At 37.2% G+C, this 14,391-nt stretch overlaps 1 protein-coding gene across 1 annotated transcript in view; it reads left to right on the forward strand.

Moving 5' to 3' along the window:
* Positions 1–14,154: 14,154 nt before the first annotated feature.
* LOC125871851 (uncharacterized) overlaps positions 14,155–14,391 on the forward strand; it is a 553,480-nt gene continuing 553,243 nt past the window's right edge. The window contains exon 1 of the mRNA XM_049552543.1: positions 14,155–14,233. The gene's annotated coding sequence lies outside the window, so the exon portion shown is untranslated. The remainder of the gene's footprint in view (positions 14,234–14,391) is intronic.

The raw sequence follows: 14,391 nt of genomic DNA on the forward strand, positions 1-14,391 counted from the left end.
TGCAGTGAGTCAGAGTTTTATACTACTCAATTAATAAACCTTGCCTATTTGGGCGCCAAGCAGCTGCATGGGATTATCGCTCCAATTCTGGTTTTCGAACGATGAAACAGTGGACTTGACCAGAAATCCGCAAGCTATCGACATCCTTAAGCTAGAAAACACTTTCTCCTGCCTTCCTAAGCCTAGAGACGCCTTTTGAGGGTTTCTGGGGTGATCCTCGCTTCTTTTTGGTGTTTTCGGAAAAAAAAAGAAAATTAGACTTCGCATTATTTACATTCTTATTTACATTCTATCTCGCCCATCCCGCTCTGGCGGCCACTTATCCCGCTAGAGTGTCACCGCCCTAGCGGCATCAAGACCGCTCTGGTGGGCTAGGAAACCCAGTTACCCCGACATTTTTTCTTTCCTAATTAACGACGGTTTGGACTGTTACAATAGATACCAATTTACCTTCCTTTGTCCCCAAATGACTAGCGAAGGGATAAACCTATGCCCTTCTCGGAGTACTTCTAAACTAATGAATTAGGCCATCACAGAACCACGAAGGGTGGTGGCTCTTCAACTTCAAGCACGAAAGTTTCTATACTCTTGGGACCGGTTAGGGAATTTAGGAAACACGGAGAGGAAAGAAATGTGTCCCACTACACAGCTTGCCCCGCCAGAGCAGCAGGGTTCCCGTTGAGGCGGGGCCGCTGTGGCGCAAAAACTTCTGGTGCAGCGGGGAATCGTAACCAGTTAGTAGGATGAAAAAGAAAAGTTTCCTCCATTTCTCCTAAACGTGCCCCAAAATTCAAAAACACTCTCAACCGCTTCACTTCGAATGTCAACTTCAAGGTAATTCTCTCATTCCTTACATTTATTATTTCATTAGTTACTTAACAACGAATGCATGACATTAAACAATTGATTAGAAGGGTCTTGGGGTAGCTTTTCGAAATGAACAAGGTTGCTTGATATTGTTAGAAAAATGTAGCATGAACTCTTCCTTTACGTCCCCAACGTTCTGGGTGTAAGGATTTCATTAAAACATAGTTGAAATGATATCGAAAAGGGGGAGAGAAGTTGAAAGGTTCTCTTGGTGTAAACTCGGATTCATACACTATTTAGGAGTTATTTTCCTAGAATGATAGTATATTTAGGTACTAGAATACTTTCTAGACTCTGATCTGCTAAAATTCTGTGAAAAACAACTATTTTCGGATGAAGAAGCGCCATGATAATGCCTTCATCCCATTGTAGCAGCCTCCCTCATCCCGTTCTGGCTGGGTTTGCACCGCTGCGGCAGGACTCAGTGGGCAGTAGCCCCTTGCCACTTAGATTAGAAAACTTTTCCTTTTCTTAACCAAACATTGTCAATCCCCCTCGAATTTCTGACGTATACTCTTGACAACAATTGTAGGTTGATCTACTATGGCTGCCTTTAAAGAGGATAATCTACCTTTCATCGGGTTTCCTGATGCCGCAATTCGAGAAAGGTACCACGACCACTGAAAATCAAGTTTTGTTGCGAGGGAGGTTTCTATTTACTGAACTTAGAGAATAGGACGGCTACCTTTTATGCTCGGCTGGTGGAATTTGGATGGGATCCATTGACAGAGGCTCCCCCGCTACACGTTCCACATGGGTGAGGGAGTTCTATGCCATCCTACCTTATTCACTGGGAAGATCCCCACCCTACAATATGCGTCCGGGGAGTTGACATTCCCTTGAACGCTTCATTCATTAATGATGTACTCGAGGTGCCCTAAGTTCCCAACATGGAGTACGAGGCCAAGCTAAGAGAGATAGACTGGGGCTGGTTCAAGGATACACTAGTGGAGCCTACCCATCGGGATAGGGTTTACTGGGCCACTATAGAGGGCATGACTAGCACTGACTGATTATCGAATCCTAAGCAGTGGCTGTACTGGGTTACCAGGAGGATCCGCGCATCGGGCAACTGTACCGACATAACCTTTCCACAGGATTTAATAATAGCTTGCGGTGTACAGGGGATCAGGCTGAACATGGGCACACATATCATTTTTGAATGGAAGGTGTTCTATCGGGGTAACAAGAAGGTGTTTTTCCTGCCGGGGCTAGTGACTGCAATGTTCAAGAGGGCGGGCGTGCCACTCTTGGACATTGACGAGGTACTTTCTATGGATCCCCCTTCACCCTATTTTTGTTAGGCAGGTATCTATTTCCAGGAGCAAGAGGAGGAGGACGGAAAGGGCCACCATCAGTCAAGAGGCTGCGGAGGCAGATGATGAGGGAGGGGATGACGGTGCAGGCGACAACACTTTTCTTACCCGGTCCCTGCCCCCGCTATCAGGTGCAAAGGTGGAGGAAGACATATTGGCTGTCTGGAGGCGGTTGGGATGTTCCTTTGTTAGCACCACTCCGTTTTGACCCAGCACAGCCCTGGAGGTTGAGATACTGTGCCTGGAGAGAAGGAAGGGTCTGGAGAGGGATCGCCTGATGTTCCGGATATAGAAGGTCGTAAGGATCATTCTCTCTTGCGTTGCCACTAGAGAGGAGGTTCCCCGAGTCAAGAGAGAAGACTTCCAGAAATTTACCTTTCTAGATGAGGTCGTGAATGGTCTGGTACCCCTGGAAGACCTAGACTCTGATGCTGATACCTCCCATTCCCGATTTGTTTTTTCGCCCCTCTTTAAGCCTATAAAGAACGAGTTCATTTTCACTTTTGCTTTTCTTTATGTTTTGCAAGCACATGGATGCTGGTTTTTGTTGTTTATCACAACTAACGATTAATGCTAAGGTTTATAACTTACTGGTTAGTTGTTACCTAATGATAGGGTCGCGATAATTGACCCGCATATGATTTGGGGTCCATAGGTCTGACTAGGGAAGAATAGGGTAGATAGGGCTGAGGTTTTTCCTTGCCTTGTCTCGCTCTGGCGGGAGAAATTCTGCCCTGGCAAGATTAATTTCTCCCCAGCGGTTCTGACGGAATAGAACCCAAGTCACAATTTTTTTTGGCTCTATTTGTTTCTAAAATATTCCACTGATCCCCACACCATAACTAGGCATTTAGGATAACTCCCTTCACTAGGATAGTCAATGTCTATGCCCAGTGACTCTTACGGTTCACACTCTAGAACCCACTCTCATTAATTTTACTCCACCATCACACACATTCCCTGGAAATGCCCAGAACCTCACATATTTATAGTTGGCCGCAACACACGTCTAGATTTTATTCACGAATTACATCGCAGTTTATCTAGCCCCTTGCACCTAACTCGGGCAATTACGACTCTCACAGTTTCAAACATTTAGGCTAGCATATTGCACATAACAAAATTTAGACAAGCAATATTGTACACATAGTCATGTCATCGCTTCCAAGCAAACATACCTTTCACACTAACAGTTAATTTAGACAAAAAAAAGAACGCATTCACATTTTCCATTTACAGCTCACACACAAGTCCAAATTATTTAATTACTTCGCTCTATGGATGACCATTACTGATTATCCATGAATTTACACAACCCTTAGGGCTAGATGCCAATTGGAACCTTCTCATTTCTAATTCACCTTGCTTGTGTCCCTTCAGCCGTGACTACGACTTCCAGTCCACTTTGTTGAGATGCCATTGGACTAAACTCATACAACAAGCGACAATTCGCATGAATGGAGAGAAGAAATGAAATGACTTCCTAGAATGCTTCATAGCTTTCAGAAGATTGGATGTGGACTTCAACACACCAATCCGCATGAATCTATTACACATTTTGCTCTTGTACTTGAGACTGATAACCTGGGCTTTGATACCAATTTTTTACGACCCAACCCACCAGGCCATGCGTGCACCTACTCTAATTTCTAAGTAGGAGAACCCTCTATTCCCAACCGTTTAAAACATATGGAAGATTAAGAAAAGTAAGATACAGTGACAATCTCATAGAGATTTGTGTAAAATAAAAACTTAAAACATTTCAAAGTTAAGACTTGTAAAGTAATTAACAGCCCAATGATCTAATCTAAACAGGTACAAGAGCTAGTAAGAGTCCAATGTATAATTTTTTTTATATATGATGCAACTTCCATCATGTGGAAGGAAAAGTAGAAGTTGTTGGAGATTATCTTCGTCTTAACCTAGGAAACATCACTGATCCTGCAACCAGACTATGCCAAGAGGCATAGCAAGAGTAGTATCAGTACAACCATATGTACTGGTAGGCATCATTGGTTAACCCGATACCCACCGCATAATATAAGAAATCGACTAGCAAGAAACATGCACTAAGACTATTCATTCCTCCACCTTTATAATTTAAAAATGCCTTTGAGGCTCTAACCCTTACTCGCTCCATTCTTGATCATAATTAATCATTTTATCCCTTAGAGGAAATTTCGGAAATAACTACTACCAACCCGGTCCACACTCACAACACGCCCTTACATCTTCCCCGACACCACTCAACTTGTAACCTCACGGTACTTTAATCAAGGCTTGTTAATTGTTTACTCCTTCCGGGGGAAAACCCAACTAGTAACACTAAGACATGACACCACCCCCATCCTTAACGACAATACACATGACCACCTTTCTATGAAACAATGACAATGCCGAGACCCCAGGTCCCCACTCGTATCCTGATTTGGACTTGACCATTCACAATTCATTCATTATGAGATATATCCAATTACCTTACGACACCGTGAACTCGCATATAAGAACATAATGTACAATCCAATTATCTCTTTCGGAAACATGTCCAATTCCACATTATCAACATTAGGTGTATATGACAAGTCAATGGTCTCTCATGGAACACACACCCAAATTGTTAGTGTGCTGGATTGTGACACCCGATCCAAGTTAGTGTACCTGAACATGGAACCCAATCCAATATGTTTGTCGGTACGTGACATCCGATCCTTGTTAGTGTGTTGGAATGCAATCTTCTAGGGGTTTTCAACAAGCTATTGACATCCTTACAGTAGAAAACAATTTCTCCTTTCTTGCCAAGCCTAAAACATCCTTTTGAGGGTTTCTGGGGGTGATCCTCGCCTCTTTTGGTGTTTCTGGAAAAATGAGTAAATCAGACTTCACGTTATTTACATTCTGTCTCGCCCATCCTGCTCTGGCGGCCACTTATCCCGCTAGAGCACCGCCACCCTAGCGGCATCATGCCGCTCGGGTCATTACACTATGTTCACAATAGGATCATTCTTGATTTAGGTGCTATAGAATGTCCCAACTATTTGTGCGAATCAGTTCAACCTATGTAAGTAGGCAAGTTCATGAGCTAGAAGAGATAGTGAGAGTAACCCCGTTCCATAACCAGTCCAGCCGTCATTCGAGGACGAATGATCCAAGGGGGAGATAATGTAACACCCCAATTTTTTTTAACTAAGACTCAAACCTTGCTTAGTTGTGAGTAGTATTTTACTTAGGAATTAAAAATTTCTTAAGTATTAAGGTCACGTCACTAGATATAGCACCTTGAGTTCCAGAAATAATTAAAGAGAATTCATTCAAGTCATTTCTTTGTTCTTTTATGTTTTGGATCAACTTTAAATGACCATAACTTTTAGTAAAGGATGAGTTAGGAGACCCATAAAATATCAAATGAAAGATATCTGAGTTCTCTTTCCAACACAACCGAGTTTGCTAATTTTTTACCTCGTATGAGGGAAATATGCCTTTTTGAAGTCAGGCTGTCCATTTAAGGAAAGTTACCCAAAAATATGAGGGGTATTTTGGTCTTTTCCTTACCCAATTAGATTAAAATGAAATATGGTAATATTTAGGGGTCTAAACTGATGTGGTTCAGTTTTCACAGAACCTAATTACGTATAGAGTTTTAGAAGAAAGTTCAAGAAGAGAAAAGAGGAGAAATGAAGAAAAGGTTCAAGGTGTTCGTCGAGATTTCTTGCAATCTTCTAGGGGTTTTCACCAAGAATTTGATCCTAAGAGGTATGTAAGTTTCCATAGTGTTGGTTTTCTTAACCCACATGCCAATCATGAGTTTCTTTTGCGAATCTATCCATAAATATTGAGAAATTTAAGTTCTTGATTTGTGTTCTTGAAGTATTATTTTCGTTGTACAATTACGATGGGTTGATGAGTTCTTGAGAAAAAAGTTAGGAGTTTGAGAGTTGTTATTGAGTAGATTTTCATGTACTTATATTTGGTATTCGAATCTAAGTATATTGGGAAGAAACCATTCGATTCTAGGCAAATTAGAGCCAAAAATCGAAGAAGAAAATTCGTTGGATTGTTCTGGGGGAGGGCTGGGGTGGCGTGCCTCTGATGTGCCAGAGGGGGCTTTGGGAGGTTCCCTAGCAGTGCGCCAGGGTCGCCTGCCCCCACGTTTTTTCCGTCGTTTTACCCGTCTAAGTTCTTTTAAAGTGTACCTTTACACCCTATTGATTCTAAACACTCTAAACTACTTATAAACATCGATAAATCATTCATAACATGAATCATAACCTTAAATTCATAATTCAAATTCAAGGAAGAGTTAAGAGTAAAGTTTGAGAAAGTCCGTCTGAGTCTTTTCGAGGATTATTTACAATAACTTTTAAATTGTTTCAAGACTCGAGTAAGGGAGTATGATTATAAGTAATATGTATTCATGAGTCTACATTATCAGTGAGATCCTCGATTCAAGTCGTTCATGCCCATAAATTCCGCATGAACTCCATAATTTGAGTATCTCTGAGAGGAGTAGCATCTTCAAGTTCTAGGTTCTTGAGTATTGAGTTCCTAATCCTTTTTTGAAACTATATTTCATAAATTTGGATTACTATATGTCATACAAGGAGATCCCTGAGTTGAGTGGGTCATGCCCACAATCTCCGCATGAACCCTATGAGTCGAGCATTCATGAGATGAGTAGTATCATTGAATCCTTGAATTTTTAAGTCATTGAGTTTCAAGTATTGAGTTCTATATATGGTTATTGAAAACCTTGTATTGAGTTGTTCATGTCATTTGGCATGAACCCTATTTTGACAAGTCTTTTTCAATTATTCATAATTTGTTTGAATGCTTGATTAAATGAGTATGAGAAAGAGTAGAGTAAAATTTCATTTTCTTTAAATGATATATAATAACTAAGTATTCCCAAGAGTAAATGTTTTCACAATTACAAGAGGAGGAAATTGTGATTTTCAAAAGAGTTTTGAGCAGTTTGAGTACAATCTCTTTTAAGAGAAAGATTTTTGAGTAATAATCTCAAAACATAGAAAGAGTTATGTTTTCTTTAAAATATATGAGCTAAGTATATTTTTGGGAGTAGTATTGAGCACCGATATAGGGGAGAGTCCTAACAACTCATAGCCCCCATAAACCATGTAGCCAACATGGGTAGAAATGGTCATACTTTTTAGATGATTTCTTATTGCTTTTTAGCATAGACTAGTGGATCCACTTAGTTAGTATGTTATATATCCCGACAAAGTATATGAAAGTTCTGGCAGTGTGGGCTAGACACTGTATAATCACGTAGCTCATAATGATGGTTGTCAATTAGAGAATCTCCCAAACAGAGTTATTTTGTATCTTTACATACAAATAAGAGTTATTATTGTATTTCCATACAATTGTGTTATTATTGTATTTCCATACAATTGAGTTATTATTGTATTTGTGTATACAACTGAGTTATTATCCATTGTTTCAAAAGCTTTCCACATATTGCATCTTTTGTTATTACTTTATCCTTGAGTATCCAGAGTTGAACTATGTTTCACAAAGTTGAGTTGAACAATGTTTTACTGAGTTGAGCATCTTATTGTTGAGTTGATCCATATTTCTCTGAGTTGAGTTGAACAATGTTTCAGTGAGTTTAGTATCATACTATTGAGTTGAGCCCTATTTTCTCTGAGTTGAGTTGAACCATGTTTCATTGAGTTGAGTTGAACCATGTTTCATTGATTTGAGTTGAGTGAGTTGAGAAGATGTAAGTATGTTTCTTTTCCATCGTTTCAAGATTATTTTTATGTTTTAGAATTCCCCTTACATGCTCGTACATTCCATGTACTGAGCCATTTGGCCTGCATCATTTCATGATGCATATACACTTATTCAGGATCATGAACAGGCATTTTGTTAAGGACATGCGATATTCCAATTAGCTTTGGTGATCATCTTATATTCCAGAGGACTTTACCTTTATCTTTCCGTTAGTAGTTTTGAGATGTCAAGGGTCTTCACCCGATATCCTTCTGTAATAGTAGTGGCTTCATAGATAGACCGAGTTGAGGAGTTTCTATATTTACTGTTTTATTAAGAAAATATATTTAGACTGGTTTTAGAGTCGCCACTTAATTTTTAGGGTAAAATTAAGAAAACTGATTTTCAATAGATTAAAACAGGAAATCAATTGAAAAATGTTTAAGGGGGTTCGGGGTTCATATTAGCATTTCGGGAAGGGTTTGAAAGCACTTGAAATGCCCGTTAACACGCGGTTATCCAATAATTAACTATTTGGCTAAAATAATTTGACTTAACTTAACTTGAAAAATTGAACTATTTTATAGTTAGAACTATTTTAAAGGGGAAAAGGGGAAATATTTAAATAGTATCTAAGTAAACTATCTTGCAAAATTATTTCCTTAAGTCTTGTTAAGAGATGACTGAATTAATTAAATTGTTACATAAAAATGGGCGTCTTTTGGGAATTTGAATTTTTCGACCTTAAAATTAGCGGTTAATATTAACAATCACGCAAACACAATAAAATAAAGAGGGAAAGAAACTCGGGCCCCAAGTTTGGTTTTTTTGTCCGCCTGGACCAATACTTGGGCCCATTTTCGTTTTGGGCATTTAGCCCATTTGAATCACCTGTACCTCTCCTAATCTAACATAAAAAGAAATATACTTTATCTTTGGGCCTTAGGCCCAATTCTTTCACCTGTCCTAAGAACTAACAAGTATAACAAATAAGTGGGCTTAGACCCAAAAATAACAAAATACAATTTGTTTTTGGAATGTGCCTTCGGACCAACTTTTCAACTCTCCAATCCGTTGCATATTCTCAACGTCGAGACCTGTTCGTCGATTTCCTAGCTCAAAATCGGTGAGGCTGACTCAATAAATAGTGCTACAGGCCCTTTGTGGCCAAACAAGAAAGCAAATGGGGGAAGACATTTGAGTCCAGATGATACTCCGTGACATGGGAATAAAGGCAAAGACATTAGTATTTATTCATTTGTGATAAATGAGATTTACAATAAAATGGCATAATCAAAATGAAAGAAAGGTTGGGTATGAACGAGTCACTGGATAGTTTTGACAAATTCCAACCTTTTTATACAAGGGAAATCATTCAAAGGAACTTAACACCAACAAGCAAAATAATTGAGACCTTAAAGTATTCCTATTAAAGACCAAAGTAAAATAATAAGAAAACAATATGCATACATATATTTATATATATAAAGTAAAAAAGAGTTAAAGGTATTTGTTCAAACCAACTAAATAAATATGAAGCTCATGTATAAGACTAAGAACTTTAGAAAATACTCTATTCAAATAGGTTATATAAAAAAAATCTAACAATCAATTAATTCCAACAAAACATATTGTAATTTTCCCAAAAAAGAATTATCAAGGAACAGAGCCCAAGTATGATGCCACACTGATAATCCTTTAGTCTAATCAAATGCACGAACAATCAAAATAAAAAAAAGACATGAATACCTAACCGTAACTGATCAAGTAATTAGATGAACTATGACAATATGAAGTGGACTATTTAGCATTACAAAGGAGAACATCTGCAAACTAGTTATGAGTGTTAAATAATCCGAATAAAGGAGCATGTTGGAAACAAAATAAAGCACGGCTAAACCTGACCCAACAAAATTCGACTACACATACTTGGATATGAAGAACAACAACATACAATTCAGCTGAAGTGTAAATCATGAAATGTTTCTGTCTAAAGATTCAATTTATTTATTAGGAAAAAATAAAATCGGAAAGAATGATAGGTCATCACCACTTTACCAACTTAATTTTAAATCATCAAAGCAATAATAAGGACATTTATGAAATGCTACTGGAGAACATCTTAAATAACATATGTATACCTGCAATCTAACATGCTCAAATTGACCAAAACTAATAAACCAATTAAATTCACATGATAGGCAACAATAAATAGTCATATTGGAAACACAAACTAAGAACTTAAGATTAAAGTGGTGACATGAAATAAGAACTATTACAGAATTCCCACGACTTTAACGAGCATGGTTTAATCCTACACGTTCAACATATTGCTACCCATTTATGTGTAATCTAGGGGATAAATATAAAGGACTGAGCAAGAGAATTTTTTTAAAAAAAACACATTCTCGCAAGACATTTAAGACATAATGCAGAATAGCTAGAAACAACATAAATCTGGTCGTTCTGATTTGTCTAGTGTCCAAATAAACTGATCATTCAAAGCAAAATTCCATTCAATAATCAAAAGATAATCTCGGCTCAAGAACAAGGAGGACAAGAGGACAGAGTAAGCAGACATGGATGAAGAGGTTCAGCCGTTTTAAAACTTTAAAACACTACAATGGATGTTTGGACTCGAGCTAGCATAATATCCATCTGTAGACTAGATGCAGACAGGGTTGTGCTAATCCGAAATAAGCAGAGCTTCATATTAGCAATGATACGAGCAGAACACTATAACATAGATTTTGAAACTATAAGTTTAGTAGAGGGTTCAAACAAGCCACATAGCTAATACATACACTTAGTAGTCATATCATAATATTAATGAACTATAACCATAGATGTGTAGTGAAAGGAAAAAAGGTAAAAAAAAAAAAACTAAGTCCAAGTCTACTCCTAAATAACATATTAATTGAAACTAAGGCAAAATTTAGAGGGATCTTTACCTCTGTGCGGGCAGTGACCTGGAGAACGAACTGAACGAGAGCGAGCTTTCCCCACCAAGACCCGACTCCGAGGATTCTGACGAACTCGTAACGATTTGTGGACTCTTTTTTGATCTATTTTCGTCTCAAAGAAGTCTTTGTATTTAACTGATGCTTTCTTTTGTAATGACTCAAAATTTCCCCCCCTTTCACAGTGAAGAAGAAGAATTATTTATAGGGGAGAAATTAGGGTTCCAAATGGGGGGCAAAAATGAGAATTCGAATGGGATGGAGGACCATTCCAACTTCAAACGGCCAAATTCTTTCACCATTAAAGGAAGACATACTTTTCCTCAAGCTTCAAACCATTCTAGAAGTTGAAAGAAAGACGGACGGATGGATCGGTCCCATTGTCCTTGGCGAACTACGTGGCATGATCCCTCAGCTGCAAGGACGATCCTTTGTTGAAAATGACGCAGAGTACTATTTTGGGTTTTGTTGTACGTATTGTGTGTTTGGTGGGTGATATTGGAATGTTGGGTTATTTTTGTGTATTGGTGGGCCGAGTCGGATGGGAATTGGGCTGGATCGTTCGAATTGCTGAAACAAAAAGAGTGGGCTGTTGTACGGTTAAGCATTGGTGTTGCAACGTATGGGATTTGCTGGAGTTGTGGATGAAACAGAGGATGGGCCTGGGTTGTGGGGAATTTCCAATTGGTTTGGAAAGGTGAAAGGGAATTGGAAAAGGAGATGGGTTGCTGGACTTGCAAAAGAGGCCCACGATTTGGTCCTTTAAAATAACCACATGAATTATTGATTTGACCAAATTGTATTTCACTAGTGAATTTGGCTAAAATTTAGATATGATGAATTAATATAATTAATTTATGAACTTCTCAAATTTAACGAAATAAAATAATTAATTCGAATTTAAACTAACCAATTTCAAATACTCAAAATCATAACTATAAATTATACTAGACTAGATTAATAATATATTTACTTAAACAATGTAGAAATCTTTTGATATGGTCTTCAAATATTTATAAAATATATTAATTACTAGATGGGCCCAACATAATACTTTGGTTATCAAAATTTAAAGTTCTTGTAAAAAGTTTATGTAAAGCGACTGAAAACATTACTATATTATTCCCTTCATTGATTAACTTATGACAAAATATACAAATTAAAGGTGTTTTATGTACCTTACTCTAGTATACTTACAAACATAAATTTTAGAAACTAAATATATCTTCTAAAGTTAATACAAGTTTATTTTATCGTATCTGAAAACTCTAGCACGCCTGATGCAGACCTCGGGTTACTTGCTTATTATCTCATCTTGAAATTCCTTTTCTTGCACCTCAAAGTAAATGCAAATGTCAACAACTGTGAAATTAACAAATTGAATAGTTGCAACAAAATGTCAATACAAAAGACAAATAACACTGATATTATAGCAGAAGCTTAAAGATGTTCTCACAACAACTTATAACACTGGAACTACAAGTTAACTTGAACAATAGAGACACTAACACACTCTAAGTAGTAGTTGAAACTTGAGAGGAAATGGATTACCTGCATAAGATTAAGCAGAAATTGTTTAGTGAGATAGTCTTGTAAAATAGCACATGCACTTAGAAGGAGCAAATGATATCTATTCTCCTACAACAAAGAGGAATTGTGTAGACAATGATGCACATTTATGCAATATCAAGAGAAATGAATATTCCATCCTAATTTATATGGTGGTGTTTGATCAAGCATGAAGTTTAAGAAAGAAAAAAAAACTTTTGAAGATTGAGGTCTAAAAATTGTCATTAACATTTCTGTGGTGGCTACAAATGATGAAATTTTTTTTCATAGAAAGAAAAATAAAGTATTGACTCATATTTTGGGAGGAGCAAGTATATAATATTAACATAGAAGAAATGCAGAAACATTTCAATCCTTATCCAATAAAGACAAAATGGCAGTAAACATGTTTACCATATTAAAAGAATACTCTGAAGATAAAAACTGGGATCTAATGAAGATAACTTGTTGAAACTATAAAATTAGCTGAAGCAACAAGAAATTTGAATAAAATCCCTCAAAAAAAAGGGAAGAAGAAAAAATTAATGAAGTCGACGAACCTGGATATCTGAAAAGAGATGCACAACGCTTATTTGTAACCAATCCTGCAATCTTCTCTCCAGACATTTAAATTTTTCTTCAATCTTGTGATCATTTATCCAGATAAAATTTCAACAATTAGCTTAAAAAGCATATAGAGATTGCACAGGCATAGCAATTTACAACAGAATTACTCAATATTGTAATACGTTTTGATATCCTTCTCTTGTTCCTGGTTTAAAATTGAGCAAAAACTGTACATAAGCCTCAAATATCTATGTAAATTCGAGAGAAAACTAAATACACATCATTTGATAAATAAAATGATTTTTTTATAATATATTTATGACGTTTTCTTTCTTTGAAGGATCCTCCACCTGTTGACATAAAAATTCAATAAATGGTATCATTTCAGAGATCATTGGTTTGAATGGTAAAAGTAATTTACTATGTGACTGATATCTTCTTTAATTTATTTAGTGTAAAACATTGATTGAGATGGCTTGGAACAACAAAATCAAGAGGCTTATTTGGAGCAACCCCACCAACAGGAACCGTGAATCACCTAAAATGGATAATAAATGTAACGACCCGGAAAATGATAGAGTGAAACTAGAGCCTCACATGTGAGTTTGGAGTCGAGAACTTAATGAAATGATTATATTTGAATTTGACCCAAAAAGTTCTTAAAAATGTGCTTCGGAAGTTACCGGAAACTTGTTTAGCTGTATATAAAAAGATCCGTTTCGTTTTTCGAAAATCCGACTTCATATTCTTGTTTAGGGGGTCAAATTGAGTGGGAAATGGGTCTAACCCAAATTTTAGAGCAACCGTATCAAAATCCGAAATTTCAAAGTGAAGCCTTTTTCGAGAGTCTACTTTGGAGGGTCATATCTCCTAGCACACAAATTATTTGGGTGGCCAATAATATATCCATGGAAAGCCCTTTGAGTTAGCTACCTAACGCACTTCGTTTCATCTCATTCGGAGTTCGGACGAAGAAGTTATGCCCATTTTGTAAAATATGTCCGGCAGAAAAAGACAATTTCCAGTAGCTAATTTTACTGTTCACCCGCCCCATTTTTTTTCTAAGTGTTGGACGAATTTTTTTCCAAAGGGCATATATTATTTCCTAGAGACCATTAATTCAATTCCCATCCCTAAAACATTTCCCTCTCTACAATCCTCCATTAAGAAGAAGAAGAACTTGGAGCTAGGGCTTGGATTCAAGGCTTTCTTCATCAATTTTCTTGGGGAATCATAGCAAAGGTATGGTGACCCTTGATCCTTGATTATCTTTCCTTCAAGGAGTCCATTAAAAAGGGTTTCAAAAGTCTTCAAAGAACAAAATTTCTATTTTCTATTCTAGGTATGGGTTCATGGGTAAAATGTTTTCAAAGTCATTATATTGGTGAATTGAAGTTGTA

This window comes from Solanum stenotomum, chromosome 7 (genome assembly GCF_019186545.1).
Source record: "Solanum stenotomum isolate F172 chromosome 7, ASM1918654v1, whole genome shotgun sequence".
In the NCBI taxonomy this organism is placed as follows: Eukaryota; Viridiplantae; Streptophyta; class Magnoliopsida; order Solanales; family Solanaceae; genus Solanum; species Solanum stenotomum.